The sequence below is a fragment of the Cyprinodon variegatus genome, unplaced genomic scaffold, assembly GCF_000732505.1.
Source record: "Cyprinodon variegatus isolate N-32 unplaced genomic scaffold, C_variegatus-1.0 Scaffold428, whole genome shotgun sequence".
Taxonomy (NCBI): Eukaryota; Metazoa; Chordata; class Actinopteri; order Cyprinodontiformes; family Cyprinodontidae; genus Cyprinodon; species Cyprinodon variegatus.
The window spans coordinates 73801-82936 of record NW_015150881.1 but is presented as its reverse complement, the minus strand read 5'-3'; the positions used below and the strand labels follow the sequence as shown (position 1 = coordinate 82936).

At 38.1% G+C, this 9136-nt stretch overlaps 1 protein-coding gene across 2 annotated transcripts in view; it reads left to right on the top strand.

Moving 5' to 3' along the window:
• atf7ip (activating transcription factor 7 interacting protein) overlaps positions 1-9136 on the top strand; it is a 29570-nt gene that overhangs the window by 1015 nt on the left and 19419 nt on the right. The gene's annotated exons all lie outside the window — the stretch shown is intronic.

Sequence of the window (9136 nt, the reverse complement as noted above, 5' to 3'; positions counted from 1 at the left end):
CATTTTCCTCTAATGCCTTTATTTTATATATATATATATATATATATATATATATATATATATATATATATATATATATATATATATATATATATTTATACTTTTCATACTTGGTGTATTTATAGTTACATAGCTGAGGGGGGAAAAAAGGGGTGGAATTTGGGGGTGGAGCCTATTCCAAAGAAAATATTTTTTTTGGCATATGCTTTTGTTAGTTTTGTTTTATTCAACTAAGTTTTACAGTTATTTATATGTTGGGACATTTTACAGTTTTAGGTGTTTTTCAAATCTTTTTAAAAATTTTGCAGTCATGACACGATAAATTGATGTAGACATCGTAGCTTCGACGTTAATCACATTTCTTTTTTCTTGGAGATAAAAATTTATTCTAAAGCATTTTTTTACATTTAATTTGCATTTAAGAGATAATTTGTCTTTTTTTTTTAGAGGGATTGCTTTCGAGTCAATAAGTCGAATCAATTTGCTGCTTTTCTTTAGATTGAACAATTTTTACTAATTTGACTGTATGATCTGGTTGAATTGTCTTTGTAAAGTGCCTCTAGATGACATGTGTTGTTATTGAATTTAATGAATATAAAATTATAATTTGGCTTTTTGACTTAGAAGCTTGGGGCAGAGCCTATCACTCAAAAATTTAGTCTGGGCAGATGGGCAGTTTTTGCTACCTGTGCGGGGCAGATAACTGATTGTTTTCACAGTTAAATGTTTTGTATTTGATTATATAATCTTACAATGAGGTGAATCTTGGTCATGGTATTATTTTTTGAAACATTAACGCATACTCGTGTATGCCAGCTATCTTTCAACAGATGCACTGTGGAGGATTGCTTATGGACTCTGTTGTTTTACACCTTTGCCTTTACAGCGTTTGTTATTTTGCTGGATATAACTGATATAATTGTCTTTCATTTTAAAATGTAAAGACTCGGTCATGTGAAGTCAGTATTGCGGTTTAGAGGTGTTGGTTCAAAACCAAGCTGTAATCCTAACCAGCTCACTGCAGAGGTTACAGTTAAGCAAAAAGAGCAAAAAAAACAGAGTTGGCATGTGCATTTCTAGCTTAAAACTAATGGGGTATAAAAATAAGTGATTTTCCTTTTTTTTTTTTTTCTAACTTTCCCAATTCATGTGTGAAAACATGTTTCTCTATATTTTGGTTCAAAGTCAACAAAGGGTGCATCTTAATGTATTTTAATATACACAAACAGAAAATCAAAAACAACTAAAAGCCTCTATGTTGAAGTAAACATGGGCAAAAAAATTTGAGGAAGAAGTAGCATGTCACTGCATGCTATTGAGGCCCCCCTTTAGGACTAAAGTGGTACAGTCCAGTAATTTTCCATGAAGCACACTGCCTTGAAAAGTGGGTGGGGCTTAATCTCTATGGTAGAGCTAAGGCCAAGCAGTTTTGTCTGTTATTTTATGTTAATATATACATATTGTTTGTTTATGAGGGTAGATTTTTATTTCTTATGTGTAAATTTGTGACTACATGGTTCTCATGGGAACAGCAGTGGCTTATGCTCAAAAAAAGCCTTTGAACCACATTAAAGTGAAAGAGCACAGAGTCAGTTCTCACAACTGAACTCCGTCTTCACAGTCCTGGTACTTCAAACTGATTGGTTCTCGAGTGAATCTAAATTGGACCGTTGTTTTACCTTTTGGAAGATGGTACAGCCCTGTTAGTTGTTTCACCTCCCCCACATCTCTCATACACTGCTCACATGGTGCGCTTGTAAGTCATTGCGTTTTTTTCTTCTTCTGTGGCAGTGGGTGCAGCCTTTAAAGGCACCACCTACATTTTTCAAAGACTATCATACATGAGTTCTGACTTTGTCAGATTTATTTAGTCTCCATTTTATATAAATTTTATAAATGTTCAGACATTTTTCAAGACACATTTTGAATGTATCAGGGTGAAACAGTTTTATAGTTAATCACAGTGAATAAAAACTTTATTTTTCTTGCATTTTTTGTTTCTATAATGCTATAAACCAAGATAGGAATATTATCAATCCAGTAAATTGTACAATAGTTTGTGTTTCTTAACATTACACGCTTTCGAATAAAGCGCTTTTTTAATAATGAAAAAAGCCTTTGAAAAAACCTTACCATAAGATATCTGGAAAGATTTGGGTTTTTTTCTAAACTTACACATAACTCAGTACTCTGTGCACTACTTTGTTTTTATTCTGTCATCTAATCGATTAATTGTCGGATAGCTAAATGTTCCTTAAATAATTTATTTTACAGTATTGAACAAGGAGAAACTAAAATTTTTCCTCTTGAGGAGTTCTGGATAGAGCGGATTGACCGGAGAAAAAGTTTTTTTAATCTTAAATGCAAGATGTTTGCATATTTTTTTTTACAATTTTGATACATTACTGCTCTAAGTGGGTTGCTCTGTCAGCTATAGGCATTTTTTAGAGTCTCTACACTACAGTTAACGATCAATAAAGTCCATCAATCAATTATGGATTACTAAATTAATTGATTATTTTAATAATCGATTAATCACAATGAATTGTTTCAGCTCTACTGTCATCATGAGAAGTATGTGTCTTTATTTGTATTCAGGATAAATTACCCTGGCTCTTGTCTGTTCTGATTTGATCCATAATTGCCTGCAAATTGTATCAGTTCTACTCTACAAGGCAAGCACTCTAAGCTGTTGTGCTGTGAGGTCTAGAAGCATGCACAGATTGCAAAAAAAAAAAAATAACTGTAAAGGAACCAGAAATCCACAAAAGCCTTAGCAAAAGATGAAAATTGATGTTCAATGTTAAAACTGCCTTGATTTGTTTCTTTGTTTTCCTTGTTTTAACCCCCGTCGAGCAGTAAGTCAAGACGCTGTATCAGACAAAATGATGCAAACTAGTTATTAAAAGATAGAGGTCTTAAAAGTTGATGACAGTACAGATTATATTAATATTTATTAACAAATAAAATTAAAGAATTAACATTGGATGGCAAATGGAGGGAGTTGCAGTTTATGGGTTTCACATGATATCATGCAATGGCCTCTGGATGTTAATCTGCGCATGAAGCGCATGCCAACCAATAAAATAAAAGCTTTTAATATCCAAAAATATTGTCCCTCCAATGTTATGGTCTGTTATTTAATATCCCCCAAATCTGGTTTTTATCCTGTAGGAAATTCCCACTTAGAAAATCATGGCAACATGTAGCTACCAATTTGGACGTTTTCGGATTTAGACGAAGAACATCTCTGATACTCGGTGGTGCACACTCATCTTTTCGTTTTTCTTCTTCTTCGCTTAGAACACAGCTTTGTTTTGGGTAAGCCAACTAGTGGTTATCATGTTTAATGTCTCTAACCTTTAAAATGTTCCAAATATGGATTACTGGATAAAACCGCAAATCTATTGTTGTATCAGAGGAACCAGCTTCTGTTAAAACAACACAATTCCAAACCAATGCTGGACCCAGTGATGTCGGGAGTGTCCCAGATACCGCTTCCTCCACCAGGCGTAAAAATCACTAAGCTACGGTTGATGTACTTCAGCCTAAAACCTGATTTATACTCAGAAACCAGGTCGTCTGCGTGTGTCACAGTGAACGTAAATGTGCCCCCGCCCCTTCCACAAACACTCTGCTGCACCTTTCCAAAATTGTAGATGACCGCAGACAAAAGGCCTCTGATTGGTCAAATCTACATCCGCTCTACATTATGCGTATTTCCTGTTTGGCATCTTACCGGCTTGTTTTGTTTGTATGACCGCCATTGCGGAAAATGACTCGTGAAGTTGCACCAGCTAGAAGAGCGAGGTGCGTGAGAACGCTGGGACCCTCTTTCCACCTGGATCCCCGCTCTTTTTTGCCCTCATGTCCCTCCGTTGTTGCAAAAACGTGCCCCCACTTCCTCACTGCCTTGGCCGTATCTAGACCCATAGCTAGTTCCTGATTGTCTCTCTTGCGTTGTGGCGTGGAATAACATAGGGCAGACCACGCTTCAGTATTTGGCATAAATCAAAGATATCTGTGACAAGCTCTCTGTGACACTCTGCTGCGGGAGGATAACCAATCCCACTACAGTAGTAAAAAGGAAAGGTGGGGCAGATTCTGCTTAAAAGGTCATGGCCAAAAACTGTCTACAATGCAGCAGTGCAGCATGAAGATTAAATAAAGGGGCTTCTTAAAAATGCTAATTTTGGTGCAGAAAACGAAATGGCCAAAGCAAAATGCTGCATGTATATGCATTGATCTGAGGTAAGAATATATTGAGCTGCGTAGGTAACCTTACAAGTTCTTTTTTCACTGGAAAGTCCTAAAAAAAAAAGGTCTTCCTTCAACCTCACAGTTAAGTGAGAAAACGAGATCATACAAGGGAAAGGGCAAGAGACAGCAGCTGAAACAACAGCCCCCCCCTCTTTCAGAAGTGACTATCCCGCCACCCTGAGCAGAATCCTCTGCTGGTAGTCCTTAACTGTTTAAGATATGGGCTTGATTGTAGATATTTACACCTGACAATAAACTGCATACCTCTAATTTTGACACTTCCAATCTTCTGGATGTAGAATCTCTGACAAATATATTTACAGGCTCTTTTGCTGTCAGAATAATATGAAGGCTTTAGGACCCAACCATGTTTCGTTCTCAATCCTCAATCTTTATTCTTCAGCAAGTCTCGTGCTTTGTCCTGGTCAACAAGAAACGTGGCATCATTCGGTTAAATAACAACTAGCTTGTTGCCCTGATATCTCGTCACAAAATCTATTAGTGAATTGTTGTTTGAGCATCTGAAGAATGCCCCCTGCTGGGCCCCAGTAGTTTGCTTGACAGGCAAACAGGTTTGCAGATGATGCAGTTAATTTTGGCCTACTCTTCACTCAGGTAAATATTCCAGGAACCAGTTTGTTGACCTCAGCCTTCCACACCGTCATCCTTGAGAAGAAACTATGTCATTAGTCTAATTTAGGATGGCCACAGGTCTGCATACAGATAGGAGGTGGGCCAACTGTTTTACTGGTTTGGTCAAAACTAGTTGGTGCTCAACCCACTCAAGACAGTGGAAATGATGGTTGACCACATCACTGTCTGCTGTCGATGTCTTCTGGTTTTAAGGAAGCACTTTCTGTCTGGCACTGAGTGGATTTTTGCAGTTTAAGCACAACCTTCCACAGTATCAGCTGTTCGTTTTCTATTTTTCCATTATTCAGTATATCAAGCAGTGGTTTACTGTAAGGTGCTGTTTACTATTGTGTGGAAATATATTTTTACTCACATTCAGAGATCTCCATGCTAGCAAAACTTCATGCAGCGCGTCGTGAGCATCTGAAGCGCGGAAAGCGCTGCAAATGCAGCAGTTGCTGAAGTTGGACACATCGCTGATGACACAGATCAGATCAGAGATCGGTGTAAACGTAACATTACTCTTGTTAAATTTAATGTGACCAAAACAGAGTGCCTCTGCATTTAAAAAAAAATGCTTTTCGTTAACATGTGATTATACAAATTACAGATTTGTATAATCATATAATATACATTATGTAATATTACAAATGCAATTCTTGGTCCAGCCCTGCTACAGAGCACAGACTTACCAATTTAAAAATTTGGAAGTAAACTATTTGTTTTGTTTTTGTTGTTAAATTAAAATTTCCCAAAAGGTATGTGCCATCAAAAGATCAAATCAAAAATGGAACGCTTAACCAGTTTTATTAGAACAGGTAAGCAGTGCTGGCTAAAACCTCCATGAATTTTTATCTAACGGAGCTTCTCTATGATAACAAAGCCAGTGCAACCAATCCAGAAGGTTCACTAAAGAAGAAGATAATCAACGGTTAGCAAATGCTAAGAAAGAGCACGTGATTCGTGCCAATAAAACTGCAGCAGATTGTCCCTTATTTGTGTGTTTCATGCACATTCTTGAGCTGGTCTTCAACTCACAGCCGAAGTCTTGTGAAGAAAGTTTAAGTACATTTGTGATGGGAAAACAATGAAATTTAGTTTGTTTATGGATATTCTTTGGTTTATGAAGAAACAATTTGAGTCAAGTCTTCAGCTTGAGATTTTGCAGTGTGCTACCTTCATGTGGAATTATACTGGTAGGGCAAGTTCAACAATCTGTGTGCTTTATAACTGTAACATCTAGAGTTTTAGGTTTCATTCATTGTTATTGACTGAATCATTTTGTTTCATGATGCGATTGCCCAACATTGCTTGAAAATTAACCAGTAGCTTGCATCAAGTGTTTGGGATGTGAAAGTTATCGAGGTAAACTTTGGTTTTAAAAAATGCACAGGTATAACACATTAACGTTTTCTATCTTAATGAGACATAAAGTAACGCTGCACTGCTGCCAGATATAAGTTACAATTATTTTCCCTTAAAAAAAGACACAATTGACTGTTTAGATATATCTATTTTAGAAAAACGTTTTTAATCATCACCAGAAACACTACAGTTAGGGGTCATCCTATTTTACGTTGCTGCTACTGTTAAAACACTGCTGTACTACAGGAACGGCAGTAGATGTATATCTGGTACAGCAACTGGACTTTAGAAAACTGATTATTTGAGACTGCAACTCCATTTGACATATTAGCAAATTATTGAGAAAATCCCCACCATTAACTTGGGTGGTTTGGCAAAATTGCTTTGTTTTGTTACAATTCATCAAGTTGCATACTCGCCCAGTACAAAAAGAGCAGAGACTCCAAGCTATCAGCTCTGATGTACATCACTGCTCATCACCTCATTAATAAAGATCCAAACTTGGGCCGTTTCTCAACGTGTGTACTTGTGCGTTCTCATGTGAAACGCCATCAACCTCACTGTTCCAATTCACAAGAACAGCAGACCGAGAACAGATGTTGTTCTCACCACTCCCTATTTACCGAGTATGCATTAGGGATGGAACGGTTTATGAAAACCGTCTGAACTGTTCAGTTCGACTGTTTCGGTTCGGTTCGCGTGTGTTGCGTTCGGTTCATGCGCTGCTCCTTTTTCTCATAGGCGAAGCGTTTACACTCCAGAGCAGAAGGTGGCGGTACTGCGACCAAAGCCAACCACCAGTAGTAAACAAGAAGAAGAAGCGAAGCAGCGTAGCCGGGTGTAGCAGAAAAAAATCAGTTGTGGAGAATTGTGTGGGTATGGCGAGTGGGATAGAACAGGCGTTGGAAGACGCGCCAGCAGCACTTTATAGGTCTGCTGTATGGGACCGCTTTGCATTTAGAGTGACCTACGATGACGGCGGAAAGAAAGTTGTGGATAAAAGTGCAACAGTCGTTGTAACAATAAACATATACCGAACCGGAAACCGTGAACCAAACCGAACCGTGGATTTTGTGAACCGTTCCACCCCTAGTATGCATCCGAGCAGACTTGTCCATTCTTGAGATTGGCCGCTGTCCCAGCATGCACTGCGGCAGCAGCATCTTTGAATGGAGTGCTCCATTGAAAGTTGAAAGTTTTCTTTTCTGTTGCTGTTGGTCAATAAAAGTAGGTTTTAAGATCATATGAGGCGGGAATTAACAATTATACTTTAAAGCGTCACTATATGGCCCATTTACCGATTTAATGCGTAATAATAAAAAAAATTTCCGATGTTGAGAGGACCGTGGCAACCAGCGGACCTTTGAGGCTAACGGCAGCCAGGGCTGACCGCATCTTTGCTAGATTCGAGACAATGCTAGGAGAACTTTTACTGTACGTTGGCTTCACACATAATCAAAAGGTACATTAGTGTATCGAAAATGAAGTGTCGCCAGCATAATACAACAATTTGGTCATATGTGTATTCTCATGATTAAAAAGCATCAGAATAACAAATTAGGAATAGATAAATGTTTTTTTTGTTTTTTTTTTTTATTAGTGATCAAAATATTTCAAGTGACTGTGTGCAACGTGCCAAATTTGATTTGTCTAAATGTGTAAATTCTCTGTACTTCAATTTTTAGGAAAATACTTTTGCATTTTAATCCAGTTTGTTTTCATTAGACATTCCTGGAGAAGGGAAGTTTTCCTTAACATGCGTTTTCTGATCTAAGTAAAATTTTGTTAATTTTAAGTTATTAAAATAAAGTTGGCAAATTGATGTGATGTAAGGAGGGGATGAAGAAGACAAGAGCTGGAGGGTTTGGGTCGACAAGAGAAAGCCATAGGTAGGTTTGTGCTCCTGTTTTCACCATAACAGGGACTCACTCAGCAGCTGCGGCAGCCATTTTCTGCTAAAAGCATCCACTGCAAGCAGTCCGTCAAATTAAAAACAGGGGGTTGGGAGCATGTAGGTCAGGCTAACTTGTTAAACTAACTGATGCAGTGAAATGAATCTACGTTAGCTGTGAGTTGCCAGGTTTTTCCCAGAGAAAAGCACAGTGTGTGTTTCAGAAAGGAGAAGAGGCAGAAATATTGAATTTGTTTTGCAGAATAAACCATTACTTCCATGTGAATAAGAGATTAGAAAGTTTTAGAGCTGAATTTTAGCTACAGAGAGATGATTAAAATTTCATCCAACAGCTCAGGGAGAACGAGCTATCATTTCGAGGCTCTGGGGTAGAATGTAGATATTTAAGTGACCCTAAACTTACTGGGAATGATTTCCTCCTAAACCCAGACTAGTTGTATGTCATTATTGTGACATTGGTTCAAACATTTTGGAATTTGTCAGTCCTTCCTACAGGTCTCTCGCTCCTCGATGAGGACACCTTTCTGCTAAAATGGTGTCGTCCATGCTTGGCAGTAAACCTCCAGCGAGGAGCAGACTGCAGGTGTGGGGGATGGGTGATAGCGCTGTGTGTCTGCCTGTGGACTTAGGCTCTGACTGTGTAGTCCTAGCTTTAGTCTCAGTGTGACAGTGGACACATTAGAGATTGTTCTAGGTCCAATGAACTCCTACCAGAGCTAGAATCATAGCTGTTAGGGTTATGGGCTCATCTGTCAACCAAGACCTTCAATTATTCATATAACCTAAGGAAAGCAAAGTTAACCTGATTTAGGATAAGATCTGTTTTATTGGCTTAAATACTTAGCAGACTTTCCCCCTTTTTTTCCCGAGCCATGATACAAGCCTCTGTCAGTAGCACATGGCTAAAGAATAATCACCATGTGCATATGCTGGGTTCACATGGAACCTTCAGACCCTGCCCACCCC